This window comes from Dipodomys merriami, unplaced genomic scaffold, assembly GCF_024711535.1.
Source record: "Dipodomys merriami isolate MVZ:Mamm:240054 unplaced genomic scaffold, mDipMer1.0.p SCAF_16, whole genome shotgun sequence".
Taxonomy (NCBI): Eukaryota; Metazoa; Chordata; class Mammalia; order Rodentia; family Heteromyidae; genus Dipodomys; species Dipodomys merriami.
In genome coordinates this window covers 21839162-21858952 of record NW_027202937.1, presented here as the reverse complement: position 1 = coordinate 21858952, position 19791 = coordinate 21839162, and the positions used below count along the sequence as shown (strand labels likewise).

Sequence of the window (19791 nt, the reverse complement as noted above, 5' to 3'; positions counted from 1 at the left end):
GCATAGGCCCATATAAGACAAGGCTAAACATGCACTATCTATCCCTAGATAATCACTGGACAAGTATTTCCTGGACCAAGCAGGATTTCAGGTGTTAGGGATTCACCAGGAAATAATAGCAATAAAGAACATCCCCATCTTACTGGAGCTTGCAGTCTACTTTAGGGGACTGATGATAGCCAAAATATAACATGTAAAATGCTTAGAAGGAAAAAAGGAGAAGATGGAGAGAGGTGAAGTGATGCCACTGCATATAGATCATGCAAAATAGCTTTAATAAGGCCAAAGAAAACCATTTAGGGAAGCTGAGGCCAGAAATACAAGATCCCAATCCCCTTGCTCAGCGCTGAACAATATTATAGTAGTCGTTTAAGAGTAAACCTCAGGGGGCTGGGAAGGTGGCTCAGTGGTAGAGCGCTTGCCTTGCATGCCTGAGGCCCTGGGTTCGATTCCTCAGCACCACATAAGCAAAAAAGCCAGAAGTGGCACTGTGGCTCAAGTGGTAGAGCGCTAGCCTTGAGCTGAAGAGCTGAGGGACAGTGCCCAACCCAGAGTTCAAGGCCCCACAACTGGACCCAAAAAAAAAAAAAAAAAAAAAAAAGAGTAAACCTCAGAATGGAGACATAGCTTTTTGGTAGAGCACTTGACTAACAGGTTGGAGGATCTGAGTTTAATCCTCAGCACTGCAGGTAAACAGAGAGATAGAAAAGAGAGAGGGGGGGTGGAAAGTACAACTATAGAGCTCCTGTTTAATTATCAAAATGATCAATGAATACAGATCCTTAAACTCAAAAACACTAAATGGTATTCTTAGAGGCTCTCAAACAGATACTTGTAGGTTTATATATGGTCCACAGGAAAGTATTATGGAAAGAATTTCATGGTAATGTATTAGAAGCAACTGTAAATGAGATCATGACCAATCACTGATTTCTAGGAGGGTCCAATGTGCTTCATCACCTTATGCAATGTTAGACATAGAGAGTGGAAGCAACAGCAGAGGTATCTTTTTTTCTTGCTGCCCATCCTCCCATGGGCCCCAGAGTACCATGGCTCACAGTTCTATGGCCACCTGCAGCATCATGTGCACAACCTAGGTCTCCTGACTCGTTCATTTTCACTTCTGCTCCTTTCTCACACAGAATACCACATCTGAGACACCTTCATGGCAAAGGCCATCTGTTAGGAGAAGTTGATGACAGATGTGAGAGATGATACCAACCCACAGAAAGGAGTTGATGCAGTGAGTAATGATCTGGGGTGCAGTCTACAGTATTTCAATCATCTGCTATGAGTATTACATGCCCAGACACCCTCAGCCATGCCCCATCTATGTACAAACACGTGTTCCATGAAAGTTACCAGTCTCTTGCTTCATACTGTCCCTATGAGAACTTGACCTTCAGATACTCAAGACATCAGATCTAGAGAAAAATCTCATGTTGTAAGAAGATTGTGCCAAGATTAGAACAGTTTACTGATATCAAAATGTATTAAGAAAATTGGGAGCTTCCCTCTGAAGTAGTACTGTTTTGAAAACTCTTTAGTACCTGTAAGAAGCTCACTGAAATTCAGTATTCTCTTCCTCTTTCTCATGACAGAAGGATTCTAAAATGAGTTTAAGTTGGCCATGTGGCATCTTAGGAAGTTTACAATTCAGAACTTCTTTGAAAACCTCACTTAATGTCTGAGGTCTAACATGAGCACTTCAAAGCAATAGTTAAAAAGGAACATCAGATTTGAAACAAAACTGTCTTGATTATAGAAAACTGAGACATATAGCTCTTATCTGTAATACATGTGTTTCCTGGGATTAAAAAATAAACCTTCACAATATTATCATCCCAACACTTATTCAACTGGGAAAAAGACTTTCTAGTAAAACCTCTTAGCTCTCAAATCCAACAAAGTCCTAAGTTATTCTCTGATAGTGATAGAAACTTTTACAATAAGAGATAGCTTTTTGGTAAGTATTCAAATGCCTACACAATGTTCTGCTCCTTTGGGAAGCCTCAGCCAAGGTCAAATGCTCTCTGAACGAAGTACATAGCAACATACAGAATTTTACAATACCATTTTGAGGATTAATGACTTGCTCAGAATCATAAATATACTTGACCTTAATGGCAAGACCTAGAATTCTGATCCACTGATCCCAGAAGCGATATAATTTCCATTAGAACCAAGATAATTATATGTACAAATGGAAACATATAAAATACTTGCCTGTTGTCTAACTGTAAGGCAATGGCAAATTTTCAATACATATTTCAATATTAATAGTTAACCCTCAAGGAATATGGATGCCCAGGCATAGTCTAATTCAAATGTTTAAAAAGCCAAACTTTTCAGCAGAAATTTTTCTGTTTGTTATATTTTTTCTCTCTCATATATGCCCTATCTTGCCTTTTATAGTCTATGGGCAACTGCACAAAGTCAGTGATTATCAATTATGAAGATACATATATACATATATACACATAGTAACATATAAAAGTATCCGTACATATTACAAAACTATAATTTCTCTGTTTAGCCTAGACACACACCAAACACAGAAAAACCAGGTTGAAATTGGCTCTTGAAGAAAGTATTTATTTCTCAAAGGTGCTCAGTGGCCAAACTCCATTTCCTGTGACTATTGTTTCCTAATCAACACTCTTCTAAAACTTATTTATAACTCTGTCTAGCAAAGAGGTAAAATCTCCAAAAAGTGGAAGAGTTAGGAAAACCCCCTTAAAGTTTCATAGAAAAGGAGCTCTTTGACATTGGGTCATCTTGTTAATTACCTGATATTAAAACATCTCAATAACATTCATCTGACTTTCTTTTGCTAATCTCTCAAAATGGAAAATAGCTTCATAAAAGTCAGTAAAATAAGAAAATTTGAATGAGGACCACAAGTCACTGCTCATACTTGCATACTTCAAGATTGTGAGGCCCAGAAAAAAGGTGTTCCCATTCAAAGTTTCACATAAGAAAGAACATTAGTAGGATGAAAATCCTGGTTACCAATTCTCAGTCTATTCATCAACCTAAAAGAACGGCAATAACCCCTTCAGAGGCTGCTCAAAATGACAGTATTAGCTGTCTCAGCAGAACAGGTATTCCTCCAATGAAAGAGATCACTGAATTCCACTCTTTTATTCCAGAACTAATGAGCAGGGTTCAGAAGCTGAGAGAAAGGCAAGTTCATAGCAAACACAAGCAGAAACTCCTCTTCTAAAATAAGGAATTAATTAGATGATCAGCTAGAGTTCCTGCTAACACCCCTCATCACCCTGGCTGGGTTGCAGCCAATGATTCACAAATTCTTACAAGGCAAGCCTCTGCAGATGAAGAGCAATTGCTCTGGGTCAACTTACAACATTCACTGCTCACGGTTCCCAAGTAGCGTTGGCTTGTACTTCACCATGGAAGTTTCCCACAGAAGCCGGGGCTTTGGGGTCTGGTCTATTCTTCCTTCCTTGTACAGAAAAGCGAGAAATTCCTAGCAGAGAACAAAAGGAAAATAAATAGGTGAGTGCATTATTGAATTACTCATTAGCTCAGCAAATGAAGCCACTAGATCAATCAGATGAACTGATAATTCACCAAAGACCATTTCCAATAGAGAGATGTTGTATTTATTTTTCTCTTGCCTCAGAAAACTAACAGGACATAGCCACCCCTCAACCCTTTTTCTTTTCTTTCTATGCCATAAAGTTGAAGCCAATTCTGGGTATTTCAGACACAATCCTGGCTGAGCTACAACTTGATCACACAGCCTGCAAAGCAGCCACTTAGGGTTGGAGGGTGCAGCTAGGCTCAGTGGTTTGCCAAGAATGTGCGAGGCCCTAAGTTCCATCCCAGCACCATGAAAAACAAAATCCAAAAATAAGCCACTTGATTTTACACTTTGGGAAAAGGGAGAAAGGACAACCACCTTTTGCCATTTCCATACTGAACAGAGTTCCAGGAGGATTAATAAGATCGCTCTTGTGATCTTTCCAGCTCCCAAGCAGACAGCACAATATTCTTAGTAGTCATGAGCCTGGTACTGAGCATGGATTGAGAATAGAACAGTCAGCTCTGGCTGGCTCTTCAACAATAATCTCTCCCTGGAGCACCCAGATATTGGTACAAATGCACAGTGCTACAGGACAGGGGAGAGGAGAATAGGATCACAAATGTCTGAAATCTCCCAAGAAAGGGAAGGAATAGGGTGAGGTGAAGGGGAAGAGGCACAGAGTAAGGCAAGCTCACGGCTAGTTGGGCCATCTGATGGATTTCAGGTTTGCACTGTTTTGTGCTCTGAATGTTCGCAGGGCTGTGAAATTTTCCACTTGGCCACCTGCCATTTCCAACCACCACCAAAGGTAACACACAGACACAGAGGTGGCACACCAAAGCCCCGTTGGAAAGGTCTGGATAAGGTTTGTTGCTTTTAGTGAAAAGGCCGATTCATAGACTAATCAGGAATATTTTCCACACTTGGATTTCTTGATATTTTTTTTTCTCTCCCTCTTTAAGATGAACCCAGGAAGATCTGCTTCCAGTCCAGAATAACTGAGTTATTTTGCCTTGTGGACTCCAGAGCATGCTTGAGGAACAAGAACTTCTATTAGTACTTTTGGGAATGATGGAAGCCACACACTTTATTAGGCTAGAATCCTGTTTGCTTTCCATATAACTTATCCAGGTTCAGCTTTGTCCCTTCACAGTCTTGAGTATGCACTGAGTTGTAGTGGGAGTTGTAGTCTTAGCCCTGTGGGTGAAGTAAATACTATTTCCTAAGAGTGAAAAAAAAAGTTGTCCCTTACTCAAAACCAGGCAAGAATGACAAATAGCAAATCTTAGATTTGGAATTGTTAGAACCCTGACAAGCATACCTCAAAATATATTTTAAGAAAGGGAGAGACAAAATTAGGACAGAAGGGAGGGTAGAGGTGTCTGCTTCTTGTATAATTAATCACCACTTTTAGAGTGAATCCAATTTACCAAGTGCTTCCTTATTAACCATTCACTGAATAGAGTGTTCATGCAACTATATCCACCAGACTATGTTCCATTGAACAATGTCAGATCCCTGTCTTGAGTCAAGGAACTTCTTGAATCAAGAGGGACATTTAAAAACCCTAGCATATGGCTTTTTGTATACGATTGGAAACTAGTTAGGTAGAATAATGGAAAAGTAAGAACTGTGATTTATTATCACTGGGGATAACCTTATTTTGGAAGGAGAAACTACAAAAGGCTCACTTTACAAAAAGTTAACAAACCAACCTTAGGTTTCTAGAAAGAGAAAACGGCCTGTGGGTGGAGCAGGTGGCCTGCATTTAAGAAATAATTATTCCATTTTAGGGGAGACATTTCAGCTGGGACTCCTCTATCAAGATACAAGCAATGACTGTTTTTTGTTTGTTTTGTTTTGTGGGGCTTGAACTCTGGGCCTGGGTGCTGTCCCTCAGCTCTTCAGCTCAAGGCAAGTGCTCTACCACTTGAGCCACAGCACCACTTTTGGTTTTCTGGTGGTTATTTGGAGATAAGCGTCTCACAGACTTTCCTGCCTGGGCTGGCTTTGAACTGTGATCCTCAGATCTTAGCCTCCTGAGTAGCTAGGATTACAGGTGTGAGTGACTGGTGTACAGCTGCAACGACTATTTTTAATACCTTGAAATGGGAGATGATTCTTCTGATTTCTGGGACCCCAGGACAATCACCAGTAGTTATTTCTGCCAGGGGAACACCCTTGCTCACAGGCATTGTACTTATTATGACTAGAAAGGAGTGCCCTGCCCCGCAATGCTCCCCAAGTTACCTCATCATCAAGCTGTCTTCATACCTGTGGTGCACAGCTGGAAAAACCATTTAAAAAAAAAGCAAACACCAGACCACACTGCATGCAAACTTCTGGGGAAAACAATCCTAGTACCTTTGTGTAGTTTCCAAAGCTTCTGACTTCCCCTTGGCCATGAGGATAGTTCTCTCCTGCATTCACTGTCTATTAGCCTTCTTTCATGGTTCTGAGTTTGGGGAATCTGATGACCCACCCACAGGAGAGCATGATGCAAAGATGGAAAAGGCAATGGAAGAGCTTTGTTCATCTGCAGTGGTTTCGTATTCCTACCATCCCAGAGATGGCTTCTACTAGGGAAAATAAGCAATTTGCATCCTTCACCCTACAAAACAAACGCCCCCTCAGGCAGGCTCATTTATGTCTTTCCTATGTTGAAAGGCTGTCTGAAGTGAAACTATGCTTCTCTGAGTCTCTTTCCATTTAAGACACCCAGGATAAAATACTGTCTCTCCTACTCTGCATGCAAACAAACACACGAACAACAGTGCATGTACAAAGTCTTCCAATACAACCCTTCACTTTAACCTGGCAGATTTAACAAACCTTAGCCAACCCAGAGAGAAAAAAAAAATGCCCCAAACAAAAAAATCTAGCCCAAATTGATCAATACTTTGCCATCAGACTTGGGGAAATATGCCAAGCTGATAGATTCACCCTCTGTCCAAAGGAAAAAGTGACACTGTACCAATTTCTCCACTTCTTGACTGCCTACAGCAATTGTAGTCTTTACTACACATTCTGACCCAAGGCCCTTTTCAATTAGCACACTGTCATCCTGCCTTGTTATATGCCACTGGATTTATTTAAGTCTCAAGGCCAAGCCTTCTATGAAAGAAATCTTGCCATGCCCTTCTTTTGCAAGCTCCAAATGTCGAATGGAAGAGCCTGATTCTAAATTCAGTGATCCACATCCAAGACCAGTTCTGAAACTTAACCTCTGCCAGACAGGAATGATGCCTGTACAACTATCATTCCCTGCCTCCCCCCACCATGCACACCTTTCTCCACTGTCCAAGGACATGAAGCCATGCTGCCTTTTGTCCAATGGAAGCCTTCCACAAGCCTGAAGACAATGACAACTCGGCCTTTTTGCTTCTGTGCTTCTAACACCTTCCTCTTCTAGTCCTTAGTGGCTTCTGAATAGCTGCCAGGTTCCTCCACGATTGATACCGCCACCCCTCCACCTCCTCATCAGCAGGAACTCATATTCTTGATTCTGTTTCCCTTTTTACTGAAAACCTCACCCTGCCTGAGGACAAGTGGGGTCTAGGAGGCAATGGTTCTCATTTGAAAGCTGGCAGCTGGAGCCTTTAAAAACAATCACAGATTAATGGGAGACATCCTCAGAATTTCCACTGGAGAAATCCCTGAGATCAGGCCAGGGAATCCATGTTCCTAACAAGTTCCCAGGTGATGGAGGTTCTGGGTTTGAGAACCATCTTCCTGCCAGTGACACAGCCAGACAAAGAGATGGAGGATCTGTTGAATACAGTCCATCATTGTACAATGACTACATGGGGGATGATACCTGCTTATTCCAGAGAAATGAGAAATGACTAAAACAAATAGCAAGCCCCACGTGTTTGAAATACAGCTGTCAAATCTAGAGAAAAGCTTCTACTGATGACCCTCTCCTTGCCCCACTTGAGATCTTAATCCATTTTCTACTGACTCCAGCTCTTGGTGGGGTCAGGTCTGACCTATACCTGCCCCCCTCCCCATCCCCATCCCTTCCTATCTTGTTCCTTTCATCTAGAAACTTCTTGGCCCACAAAATACTCAACCACTGCTCTTCTTGAAAGGCCTTCCTCAGGCTCAGATGGCTTGTCACCTTTCTTTCATTGCTCAGCAAAAATGGATGAAAATATGGTAGAAATTCCAGTTAGTATTTCAATTCCTAACAGCTTTTCAAGCTTTGGAGTTTAATTTCTATCACTATAGTTTGGTGGTTTGTTGTTGTTGTTCATTTGTTTTCTGAGCAGGTCTTGGGCCTTGAACCAAGGGCCTGGAGGCTGTCCCTGAGCTTTTTTGCTTGTGCTCTACTGCTTGAGTCACAGCTCTACTTCTGGCTATTTGATATTTTTAATCAGAGATCAGCATCTCAAGGGCTTTCCTGCACAGGCTGGCTTTGAATCTTGAACCTTAGATCTCAACCTCTGGAGTAAGCCAGGATTATAAGGTATGACCCATCAGCACCCAGCACTAACACTTATTTTTTTTTAATGTTTTAGCAAATTATTTTGATTAAAAAGCCAGGATAGCTTTCTACCTTGTACATACAATGGTCTTTCCTGAGTTCCCATTCTGGCCAACTTCTCTGAACATGGTCAGTATCCCCAGTAGTTACATCCTGTTTCTCTTCTTTACTAGACTTAGCCAGGGGCTGTTTTTACCACCGCATGAGAAAAGCCTATTTGAGAATGAGGTTCCACATTTAGACACCAAATCTCAAACACCAGGATCCTGGTGACAAGCAAAGTCCCATAGATCCAGCCATGTCAAATGTTAAATTTATGCTTGAAGCTGTTAGTAATGGTTGTGATAGATAAAATCTAAGACTGACAAATCCCCAGATGTCCATACACACGCATACACACACACACAAACACATACACACACATTTCCTCTGTGATTCAATAAAACACTAATCTCTGTGCTGATGTTGTAAAGGTATTTTTCAGGTACAATTAAAGTCCCAAGGCAAATAATGTTCATATAAAGAAATTACAGTTGGTGTGCCTAACTTTATCAGGTGAGATAAAGTGTCCTGGACTCTGGTCTTTCCTCAAGCTGCTGTTTATGAATGTCCAACTTTATTCCTTACTTTCCCTCATGTGGTCAATACCAGCCACACTTTCATGTTAACGTCCTCATGTTTCCAACTCCATTTGTCACAATTCATACCAGCCCTCCCAAGTCCAGTGCATATCTCATTTTTCCCACAGTCCTTTCCTTCACTCTTCTATGTGACAAGTTTCTCAATCATCACATTTTTTTTTAAAGCATGTGACCTCCTACCTATTTGATTCTTTCCCAGAGGTCACATGCCATTTTATTCTTTATCCTAAACTAAACTAGGTGCCATCTCCCTGGGAAGACTGTGGACCATTCCATGAAGGAGGAGCCGTGTGTGTGTGTGTGTGTGTGTGTGTGTGTGTGTGTGTGTGTGTGTGTGTGTGTGTCTGTGTGTGTGTGTGTTTGTGTGTGTGTGTGTGTGTGTGTGTGTGTGTGTGTGTGTGTGTGTGTGTGTGTGTGTGTAGGTTGGAGGCTTGAATCCAGGGCCTGGGTGCTGTCCTTGAGGTTTTGTGCTCAAGGCTAAAGCTCTACCACGTGATCTATAGCTCAACTTCCAGCTTTTTTTGTGTGTGGTTAATTGGAGATAAGAGTCTTAGGAACTTCCAAACTTTCCTGCCTGAGTTGGCTTTGAACTGCGATCCTCTGATTTCAGCCTCCTGAGTAGCTAGAATTACAGACATGAGTCACCAAGGTCTGGCTAGTCTGGCCATTTTGGTGGGGGGCGTGCCTTAGAGGGTTCTTGCAAATGCCAACCCCTTGATAAATTCTTGTGGACTAACTGAAGAACGTGGCATTTTGTTTTCACTTCGATATGTCCTCAAGTTTCCTTCTTCCTCGGGCCAGAACTCCCTCTGAGTGACTTGGAGAAAAATCACTGCCTAAGCCAATAAAACAGCCAATCAATGGAATGTTCAGTAAGAGCCCTCTGTTTCCCACTCAGGGCTGAAGCTGAGTCTGTGTATTTTCTTTCTGAGAAAGAAAGAGAAGCAATCAAGGCCGTAGGCAACTGCAGAGTAGGAGAAAGCTGTCTTCCAGGAGCCCCCAGGGTAGAGCTGATCCCTCTACCCACCCTGCGCTCCCTCACATGGGGACAGAAATTGCAGCTACAATGGGCCAAATATCCTCTTTCCACAGGAAAAGCCATCTGCAGGGGAGCCAGATCTCAGAGAAAATGAGGGGAGATCAAAGATAGGATGGAAGTGGACACTGAAGGAATTCTGATGCATCAGATGCACTCATCAGGTCACACGCTCTCCCTTTAATCAGGACCCGGTGATTTGTGAGTTTCCCATTATAAAAACCTCTTTCGAAATAGCTATGTTTGGCTAGCGAGGTTATACTTTTCTGTACATATTAGCTGCTTTGTGATCAGGGAATCAAACGTAAAATTAGTACCTGTCCAAAGATCATAAAACCAGATAAATACGCTGAAAAACTTCGACGATGAAAGCTTTTCTTTTAAAAAAAAAAAAGTCAAATTCACACTGACCCACTCTACATCTCTCGTTATTAGCATGGTTTATCACGCAACGGTAAGGAGAAAATCTGCAGGTGTGGATGTGTGTGTCCTCTTTAATGACACTGGGCACAGTGTGCTGTGAAATGTTATTACACATGCAAAGAAAAGCATGTTCAGCATGTCAAGAATAAAACGAGTCGAGCGTGGTGTGGCGAGTCAAGCCTGTAATCCTAGCTACTGGGAAGGCAGAGATCAGATGATTGCCAATTGAAGCCAGCCTAGGTGAGTCTCCATCTCAAGCAAGGGCTGAGTGTAGTAGTGCCTGCCTGCTATCCTGTCTGTAAGGGAAGTACAATGGCTGGGCTCAGTGGCATGTGCCACTGAGCCCATGTGCATGTGACCGTAGCCCCATTCAGCCTGGGCTGCCTCAGTGCAAAAAAGGAACCTGGGGAATGTGTCAAGTAGTAGGGTGTCTGCCTGACAAACGTGAGGCCCTGAGATCATTCTCAGTACCTACCTCCCCACAAAAAGAATAAAATAGATACAGAAGTTGAATGGACAGGTGCAGAATATCTGATCTGAATAGTGGTATAAATGTCTCTGGGAAGTTGTTGTAAGGACTCAGTGCTCCTTCCTCAAGATTTCTGGCTTTCTTTGTTTATCTCCCTGTTCCTGCAGGGGTGGCTGATATCCACCAAAAGGCATGGCAGCCCAGGAGCCCAGGAGCCAAAGGAATTTAGATCAAGAAGCCAGGAGACCACACTGTGGTTACACAGCTCCTGGGTGACGCCCCTTCGGCTGCTAGGAGTCTCCAGGGAAAGAAGAGTTTTATTCATGCTTGCTTGAAAAGGTCAGCATTTAGTCTGGGGCTGTTGCTGAGGGCTGGGCAAAAGCAGGGGAAGGCGGACATAGCTTATGTTTCCTGCTTTAGTCATTTCAAACACATTTCTAAGTCTCAGGCAGTGAAGGCCACTGGGAAACTATGTATGTCTTCTGACGTTTAAGTTTATTTCAGTTTCTGCTCTATTTTTGGAGAGGAGTCGGGGGAGTTCTAGGGCCTGGGTGCTACCCCTTAGTTTCACTCAAGGATGATGTGTTACCACTTGAGCCATGGCTCTTCTTCCAGCCTTTTCGTGGTTAACTGGAGATAAGAGTCTCAGACTTTCCCTACCTGGGTTGGTTTTGAATTGGGATCCTCAGATCTCACCATCCTGAGGAGCTAGGATTAAAGGCCTGAGCCACTAAAGCCTGTCTTCTCTCTCTCTTTCTCTCTCTCAAATGACAAAAAAAATCAGAAAAATTCCCAAAGAAAAAAATGGTAAACTAATTCCCTCTCATTTTCTATTGGCCCTGGTATTAGGAGTTATAGGATAGCATTCTACACTGTTTTATTTGGTCTGCCTTTACTAAATACCAAATAAGGAATGAAGAGAAAATGAGGAGAATTGGCCCCAGCTTCCGCCTGCAGAAACAGGAGTAATACTTCCCCAAGGACATTCAAAATACCACACTGGAGGCACCCAACTGCAGCTATAACTCCTTCCTTCCTTTCTTTCATTAAAAAGATAAAATAAAATATTACCATGCCATCGAGTGCTAGCTGCACAAACCAATAATCCCAGCTACTCAAAAGGTTGAGATCTGAGGATGAAGGTTTGAAGCCATCCTGGGCAGGTAAGTTCCTCAGACTTTTAGCTCCAATTAAGCACCAAAGAGCTCAAAGTGAAGCTATGGCTCAAATGATAGAGCTTTAGCTTTGCGCAAAATGCTAAGGGACAACACCCACACCAAGTTTAAGCCCCAGAACTGGCACGTCTGCTCGCTCGCACCCCCCCCCCCCCACAGAGTATATTTACATTACTATGCAAAAGCAAAGAGCCTGGCTAGGACCATAATCTCCAGCTTTTGAGGTTATAGTACTATTGTGTGACTAAAGGTGAAAACAAGCAGAATTGTTTTTTACAACTCAAAGTCATTGGCAGTTTTACCTTCCCTACTTTGCATGTTTGAACGAATGGGGGACCAATGGGACTTTCTAGACCAACTTAAGTCAACCTATTTTTCTTGCTCACCTATTTTTAATAAATGAAAAGCCAGGACAACCTCTTTTTTTCATACCATTTCAAGTAGCTGCTTCCTTGCCTTAAGTATTACAACTTTCTGATGCAATCTGAACAAAAGGATCAGTAGACAAAGACACTATTCAAAACGTCTCTCTTTTTGGAGGAGGCTTAAGTAAATGATTTTAGCTTAAAACTGAGATTTCAATGGTCTCAGCTGTGAACTCCAAGTAACAGGAATGGCACTTGGCATTCAATCTAGGGATTACCTAGATTGAACCCCTAAAGGCAGGTAGACTTTGATGTGGGTTACTTGGTGCCAGGTAAGTGCTAGGAAATGCAATGAGCCTTTTTTTCTATGAATGTGGAGGTGAGATTTCAAAATCATATTTGGAACAAATACTCATCGTATGGGGAAATGGGGGCAGCAGAGGGGAGGTCCCTTAGTGTGAGCATCAGCTCACACCTCTGCTCACTTGCTAGTCTGAGCCCTTACAAGTCACACTGCACAGGGAAACACTACTTGCCACAAAATTTGAAGCGCAAAATGTTGAGACATGTTGTTTTGTCAAGACAAATAGCCGTGCATATTTTCTGAGTAAAGCACTTTGGCAAGAGACAGCTGGGAGTTGTTTCCAGAGTCCAGAAACACAATCAAAACACCTGATGATTGTGTTTTGTTAAAAAATGCCCAAAGAATTTCTCTATGCTGTGAGCATCCTGCAGTGTCCCTCTCCCCTCCCCTTTCCCTCCACTTTTTTTCCCCCTTAGAATTAAAAAGCAAGAAAGTGATATTCAAAGTGGACCCATCGAATTTGCTTGCAAGTGAAAGCCCAGAAAGTAGAGACTCTCCATTCCCAGAGGAGCCCCGAAGATGAGGCCTTTCCTACCTCTCTTGAGAGAGAAATCTTTTCAACTTTTTAGAACAGCAGCAACTATTTAGCCAGGCACCTGGTTCCAGAACACAAATTCTCAAGTTCAGGCCTAGGCCTCTGTATTAGGAGAAAGAGTAATGGGGTTCACCCCTCCCCCCACTTTCACATGTAGGGGTTTAGACTTACATCAAGGCTCAGGGGATTTTTCACCCTTACAACTCCTAACATATCAGAAGAAGAGGGGGAAAAAAATCTTACTCCTTAATTGTTTTGTCGAATAAGCTTTCAAAAGTTCATTTTTGTTACCTTTTTTTTTTCCAGGGAAAATAAGAGGCCTTTTACAGAAATTCTATTGCTAAAACAATGGAATTCTCCTGGGAATGACTTCGTTATGGAAATTAAGTGACAGCTTCTTTTATCCAGCCAGGCAGAAAGTGTGCATTTAGAAAAGGCATTCAGCGCTCTCAAGTGTTGTGTGTGGGAGGACAGAAAATGCTATTTTTAATTCAGATCTCAGCATCCCTCTCCCGCAGGTCTTTCAGTATAATCATAATCATAATAAGACTGATCTAAAAAGAAGAAGAAAAAAGATTCCCATTCCTGCATTCCTGCTGACCCCAGCAGAAAAAAAGAGGAGGGGAAAAAAAAAGAAAGAAAGTGAAAATGAAGAGAGTAATACAGCAATGTAACTTCCTTCTGTTTTCAGACCACTCTGGGCTCAAAGAATCATCATCAAGACAATCAGAACTCTTACCCAGAGTTTAAAGCACTTAGACTCTGCTAGTAATGTCTGGTGTCTTCTCACACCAAGTTATATTTTTGTACCTGTGACTCCCCACCCGCCCCTGCCCTGTGTTTGCGCTGTTTGCCTGTGCCTGCCAGGAAGTGGTGTGCATATTCCTCCACCTTGGACTCAGACTTAATGTGCTTTGGGGACTTGATAGGTGAGTTCAGTTGGATGGAACTTGGGCTGTTACTTTTCGGTGACTGAGCTGGTAGTTGGGCAAACAGAGAGCTTTCTGGGCTGTGCTGGAAACTGGAGATCTAAGTTAATGAATGTGCTTGGAAGGAAGTGATAAGCATGGAAATGGCTTTGTGATGAGCATGGAGAAGTTTGGTATTGGATGGAAGAGAGGATGGAATCACTAAAAATACCTGATGGCACAAAACCTAGCAAAACCGACTGCCTTCTGACCATGCATGTGGTATTAAAGATGGAAGTAGAAGAGTTTCTAAAAATTAATTAATTTAATGGAAGTTAAATTCATTTGAAATAAAATCTTCCATTTAACTTAACCACTTTTTTCTTTTTTCTTTCTTTCTTTTTCTTGTTTTTTTTTGAGGGGGGGGAGGGCCAGTATTGGGGGCTTGAACTACAGGCCTCTTTACTCTCATTTAGCTTTTTCTGCTCAAAGCTGGTGCTCTACTATTTGAGCCAGACTTCCACTTTCAGCTTTTTGCCGCTTAAATGGAGATAAGAATCTCCTGGATTTGTCTGCCAGGCTGACTGGGTAATAATAGATGTAAGAATTCATTGCAAATCCCAAATCAGAAATATTTACTCTCGTATTTTCTTCTGAGAGATTTTTAATTAAAAAAATTAAGCTATTGCATTTAGGTTATTGATTTATAATTAACTTTTTTGGTATATGATTTGAGTAAGGGTCTAGTGTTTGTATGCATGGTGTATGTCTGGTATATTCAGCACCAATTGTTGAGAAGAAATAAGAGATATTTTGATTAGAGAGTAGTTTTAGTCCTTTCTCTTGGGGAAAAAGAAAACAGCAACAAAAGTACATATATGCATATATATATGCATATATATCTATATATGTATGATTTTAACTGGCATTTGAGTGTGAAGTGCCTGTCTCGAGTTTCCAGTGAATACAGTGAATAGGTTTCTTCCTCATCCTTCACTTAGAAGGTGAAGCACATTTTCAAGAACTAAAACCCACCAGAATTATAGAAGAGCAGTCAGAGAAGTCAGCTAGCTCTTGAGTGGGACTTTTATAAGGATAATTGCCAAGTGCAACAAATACCTAGAAATACTGAGTTCCTGTTCTTCAAGATCTTTTCCTTTTGTCTCCCTTATAATGAACAGCCCCTGTCCTCAGATAGCTAAAAAATTCTGCCCTATTTCCCAGCCCAGTACCCATCATCAGGAACATTGGCTCTTGGGAGAGAATGTAATAATCTAATTTATACTAAATCATATATGACCAGCAGAAAGAACATACCTTTCACCCAATGTTCAAGTCTCTGTTTAAGTGAAAAAGACTAGAACACAGGTTTTATCATTCCAAGTCCCCCCCCCCCCCAACCAATGCCAGAATTGGAGACTTGCAACTCCTCCCAGAGCATCCTCACTGGATCCTGGCTGCACATCATAATCCCCTGGGAAGCTTTATGAAACACTGGCCCTGACTCCACCCACAGAGATCCCCACTGGACTGGGCTGAAGTGCCCCAGGCAAAGGGCTTTGGGAAAACAGCACAGGGGAATTTAACTTGCAGGCCAAGGTAGGGGAACTGATGATAAAAGTCCATCATCCAAGGTGGCTCTTTTCTCTCTCTTCAAGGGCAATGCCTATCTTGTTAGCAAACTCTGCTTGCAGGCCGTGAGAGGTGTCTTCCTTTAGTTTTAAAAAGTCTTAAAGGTTCAGATTAAAAGTAACAAAACAAGAATTTCCCCTATCAGTTCTCATTTCCCAGCAATCCTGGGAAAGTAGGTTTATTATTCCCATGTCAGATGAGGTAACAAACTCAGAGACTGATTAAAGCAAGAGTCCCAGATCATAGAACTTGAAAGTAGTAGAGCATGGATTATAATACAATTCCTCCAGGCTTAAAGTCTAAGGTTTAAGCAGCTTCTCTCCAAGATGTCCACACAGTCAACCTTTTTTCAGAGTGACCATACAACTCGATGCCCAGATAAACGAAGAGAACAGCAACTTCACAACTTCTGTCTAGCCCTATCTTGTAGCATTGGGCTGGGAGACACACAGACTCACCTCAGTTCACATGAGGGTTATGCTGTGATAAACTCATCATAAATGGAGAATACAATAAGCTGAAAGCACATGAAACCTATGGAACATCCTAGCTCAACAACACAGCATAGTGTAGAGTTGGTATTCCTCCTCCAGTCTCAAGGCCCAGGGCTGACTGGAAGCTGTGGTTGCTTTTGGTGCTGAGGAGAGGAGAGGAGAGGAGAGGAGAGGAGAGGAGAGGAGAGGAGAGGAGAGGAGAGGAGAGATCATATAGTCTGGGGAAAGATCAAAATTCAAAATGCCAAGTATGTTTTCTATTGAATGTCTATTGTTTATTAACATTATAAAGTCAATAAAATTTAACGAACCATGGTAAGCTGCCAACTGTCAGTATAGTCATGAAAAGCAATGGCAGGTACCACCCTTACCATTTAATTTCCTTGCCCTCTGCTCTGTGTGTGTGTGTGTGTGTGTGTGTGTGTGTGTGTGTGTGTGTGTCTACAGAGGGAAACAGGCTTACAGGAAATACATGAATTCAGGAAAACATGGCAACACACCCACAACATGCCCAGATAGGGTTTTTAAGAGACGAGGAGGGAAAAGTCACTCTCTCCAGTATTGTGGTAAGACTGGCAAAGGGCAGTCATGAAAAACCTTTATTGTGGTATGAAAACAATAAACACGGAGGAAACAGTCTATACATCTATGAATCACTCTAGTGCTTAGAAAGAATTATAAAGCACAATAAGTAGGAACGGTAAAGCCAAAAGACATAATGCAAAAAAAACTCTAATATTTATTTAGGTTCTTGTAGTAGAGGATATAAGTACCCTATCTATACTGTCACAAATACTGAAGCATAGGGTATGATAGCAAGACTTTAGACAGCAGCAGAACAAAACCCAAAATATCAGCAATGAGGACTGATGCTAGGAAGTCCCTTTCTCATCTTCTTTCAGGCTGAGAAAGAACATGAGATATTTGTGTGATAGATTCAAACAAATGTGACTTTTACATATACACCAGGCTTGGGGGAGAAGTACATTTCAGTCTCTCCAATCTACATTCTCACAGTCTACATTTTCACAGATCTATATTCTTCTTCTAAACACAAGGAGAGAAGGGTTGTGATTTTATTGCTGTGTTTAATGACATAAGGGAACTGGAATTATTTTCACAATAGTAGACTTTGGTGCTGGCAAAGAGGGAAGATTTGATGGAGGTTTTCTTAGGTCAATATTAGAAGTTGGTTAGAGGAGAAAAGTTTTCACAAGTGGGAATTGTCGATGCTTGTCTTCTAATTGTAGTGAATCTATCAACCTCCCCCCCACTATATCAAGACTTTACTCTTCAAAATCATCCTCAGCGTGCTTTGAATTGCTATACTTTTAAGTTAACTACTTCTCAAAGTGCTGTTTAAAACCTGACATCTTCAACCACATTTCAGTCTCAGAGTATATCTCAATTTGCAAAGCCTCATTGGGTCTTACAGGAAAGTGCTACTTTGAAAAAAAATACACTTGACAGCCAATCTCTTGGAAATGACTTATACAGAAATTGTGTTCAAATTACTTTAGATCAAGACATTTAAGAGAAAATGTGGTTTTCTTTGTAATAGGCTAAAAATAATGATATCCTTTATCTTCAACTGAACATGTACATATGTTGTCTAAGCTGTTGCACTTAAACAAATTGAAAAACAGTAGGATTCTGGCGGCAGTCCATATAGAAACAAGACTTGCCCAGAATATCATTTTGAACATTAAAAAAAGTACAATTAACTGTTATTTTCCACCAAGTTTCAATCCTACATATAGAATTGGAGTTGTCAGCCAGGTCTAAGACAGGGTATCATAAAATCGAACGTCTCAAAAACAGGCAGGAAACTCCAAAACAAAAAGTATTTCTTTTGGATCCAATTTTAAGTGAAGAATAAAGGATTAAGAGGAAAGTTACAGAATTTATATTTCTATGATTTTTTTTAGCTACTGGGGAATCTGCTTTTAAAACTGAGCATTTTAATACAGATTTGTTTCGCTTATTATCTTTTCCCCACCCTCCCCCATATTTTATTATCATCAGTTAGTGGAATGAGGAGGCTTCATTTTGATAAGTCTCTATATGTAAACAGTGTACGCTGATGAGGCCAAGTGACATTTGTTACATTATTTTGCCTAAAATATCTCTAAATCATATTCTTAAACACATCCCAACAAAACAGTTCACTGAAATATCCTGTCATTTTTTCACCTCACCTTGAGATAGGGTTCAGAAGTAGGTGGTGGGGAGGGAAGGAAAGGTACCTGGCTTTGAATGCAAAATATTGAACTGGAAAACACATACTTAATGATTCCTCATCAGCAACAGCAGTGTTGTGGTTGTTTTTACAGCCAGAACCTTGCATTTTAAACAAAATTGGAGATAGTAATTGAATACATAAAGAAGTGAAATTAAGGTTATTTTACCATACTGGTTCCTCTGCGTCATTCATCACCACCAAATACTGCTGAAAACAGCCCCACCCATGAGGGCACCAGAGAATCTTTAGATTCCTCTTGACTGCTCTTTTCTAACTCACAAGACTCTAAAGGCCAGACTCAGGACACCTTAGCAATGATGGATGACTGCCACTGACCATGCTACCTGTTCCTGGGACATCTCTCTTCTCCATATCTTTTCCATTTGCTAAGTATCAAGCTACCCTACCTCAACTCTGCATCTGCTCACTTAATTCCATATTTTACTTAATTCATACCCCACCATGCTGAGTAATTATGGTTTATATGACTTTCATCCTCTAAATGAACAGGCAAGAAATCATGGACAGAGAGCCTATATTATATTTAGGAATGCAATCAAGCTTTCAGCCCATGAAATACTATCTGCAGCACATAAGAAGGGCTTCACTCATGTTTGTTAAGTGGAGGAATGAATGAAGATGACTGGATGGGTGACAAGACTGGATGCATTTTTATGAAACCTGTGTTTCATCGGAACATGCCTATGTTATATACATAGGTTTGAAATTAGATTTACCACTTTAAAAAAAACTAACTTACATTAGTTATCCGGGGGAGGAGTCCATGGTTACATGTCCACACAAGTTTACAATAGATTCCAACCAATCCTACTCCAGACGCCCATCTGAACCATTTTTACCAGTGTAGTTCAGTGGGTTAACTCCATTCCCAATGCTGGGTAACCAATTCTACCATCTAACTCCACAACGCCTTCATTATGCAAAACCAGAACTGTTGATCACATGTATATTTTAAGTAGTACACTGAATAATGACCTTCATGTGGATTACCAGGTTCTTCGCGTCTTTCTGGCCTCCACCTACTCAGGCCTTTCATCTATACCATCAAGATGTCCTCTACCAAGAGGTGTGGTAAATGTGGTGGAGACATGTGGTCAATGAAATTCCTGCTTGCTTGCAGAGGTACTAACAAATAGTTTGGGTTGCTCAAAACGAATTTCCTGTATGTTTTCCTAAACTCACATTGACTCGGTGTTGAGGGCCAACTTTCTCTGCTGGGACTCCTCAGACTTCCCAAAAGCATGCCTTTTTTATTTTTAAAGAGCAGAGCCTGTGTATCATCTGTATATCCTCCATACCTAGCTTACGTATGAGAGTCATGGTTTGCTATTTTTGACCTTCAGAATCTAGGTCTTATTTTCTATAGGATGAGTATATAAGATATTGTGAACATTTCTTCTTCCCCGACCAGGAAAGTAATTGTTATATCCACAAGGCAGCTCATCTTCAG

The 19791-nt window shown here is 41.3% G+C and overlaps 1 protein-coding gene across 7 annotated transcripts in view; it reads right to left on the bottom strand.

Annotated features, from left to right (window-relative positions):
• The window catches only part of Atxn1 (ataxin 1), a 414394-nt gene that overhangs the window by 149218 nt on the left and 245385 nt on the right, over positions 1–19791 (bottom strand). For all 7 annotated transcript variants that reach the window (XM_070024519.1, XM_070024520.1, XM_070024521.1 and 4 more), the window contains one exon: positions 3366–3490. The gene's annotated coding sequence lies outside the window, so the exon portion shown is untranslated. The remainder of the gene's footprint in view (positions 1–3365; positions 3491–19791) is intronic.